This window comes from Hipposideros armiger, unplaced genomic scaffold, assembly GCF_001890085.2.
Source record: "Hipposideros armiger isolate ML-2016 unplaced genomic scaffold, ASM189008v1 scaffold_77, whole genome shotgun sequence".
Taxonomy (NCBI): Eukaryota; Metazoa; Chordata; class Mammalia; order Chiroptera; family Hipposideridae; genus Hipposideros; species Hipposideros armiger.
The window spans coordinates 2,118,675-2,120,347 of record NW_017731427.1 but is presented as its reverse complement, the minus strand read 5'-3'; positions in this window follow the sequence as shown (position 1 = coordinate 2,120,347).

Genomic DNA, 1,673 nt, shown 5'->3' with positions numbered 1-1,673 from the left:
CAGCTCCCCAGCTGCCTGCTGGGCCCGCTGCCCCTGAGGGCAGCCCCGCCCCCTGCACCCCCAGGAGCCTGCTCCCCAGGGAACCCCGTCCACCTGCAGTCCTGCTCCTGGGCCTCGGACCTGGGCGGGAACAGCAAGGGACCCAGAGGAGACACAGCAAGACCCGCCAGCACCCCTTCACCCCGGCCCAGCAAGCGCTGGTCAAATGCGTTTGTAAATAAATGTCGTTTTCTTCCAGGCTGACCACAGGCCACCGACTACGGAGCCACGCAGCTCAGGTGCGCGCTTTTCCCAAGGGCGGGGGAGCGCGCCTGCGCAGTGGCTCTTACATCCCACACCTCACGTGGCACCGCCGAACTGTGCCGCTGAAATCACACTGAATAGCCAGGGAAACAGCGTGTAGAAATGTTAACACAGAGCAAAACATAGTTTGCGGCTGCCCTGCTGGAAAGCAGAGATCAGTTCTGCATGTCTCGGTATTCTGGTTTATAAAATAGGAATAGTTTCAAAATGTTTATCCCAGGTTTAGTGAAAAAAAACCTCAAAAGCACCATGAAAGCCCCTCATTGTACAACATGGATTTTCCTTCCTTGAGAGGTTTACCACACTGGTCACTCAGGGGACATCCTGACTGTCTCGTGGACAAGCCGGAACATGGCTGGGCTGGGAACACCAAGGGGACCTAGAGCCCAGGATCGGCTGGGAGGCACGTCCCCACGGGGCGTTACAGTCTGTCTCCCCACAGCCCCACCACCAGTTTTAACTGTGACCTAGAGGAAGAGACGGGACTGGACGAGCTTATCAGAGCCAGGACTGACACTCAGCTAAGAGGGAAGGCCAAGGCCTTCAAGGGACGATTTCGGCAACATGGAGCAATGCTCAAAACTAACAATTTAAGGAAACAGGAAGAGAAAGGTCTGGCTTTAGAGCTGTGCTATGAAGACGACTCCAGGTTCCTAGGGGACCACAAGCTCAGTGGGCGTTTCCATGCCCCGGGTTTTACGTCACACGACAGCACACTCAGCCAGTGCCAAGGGGCAAGGGCGCAGATAGAGCACAGGCAGCAGGACAGCCCAGCCTCGGCTCTGAGACACACAGTCGGGAAACCTAGGGAGAGCGGCTGCATGTCCAGAACAGGCCAACGGGTGGACGTCTCTGAGAACTAAGTCATACGAAGAATGACTCCTCCTAAAACGGGGCTGGTGGTTGGGCTGCTGCAAACCTTGACGTTCACTCCGTACAGAGTGAACGAACAAACAAATGAACAAACGAAAGAATGAATGAATGAATGAGTGAACAACTGGTTCATGGAGGGCATTCTGGCTGCTCACTGTTATCACCTAGAAAGAACAGGAACCGTCACTGTTAAGAAATTCCCAAGCTCGGGGCCTAGACCAAGAGCCAGCCTTTGGGGGACAGGCCCGTACGTCCATTTTCTCCTAAAACCCTCTGGGTGAGTCTAACGGTGGCCAAGTTGAGGAGTGTTGGGGTCACTACAGGACGAGTAATTGGGAGTCACTGAGAGCGGGTTTCAGGGAGGCCAACGGGAAGGCAGGGAGAACCCGCCAGCCCTCTCACTGAGAGCTGCAGGAAAACTAAAGCCAGCTCCAGGGACCACGGGGGACGGCCGTGCACGTGGCTGCCTGGGGTCGTCGGCAGTCTTTCTACTCTGA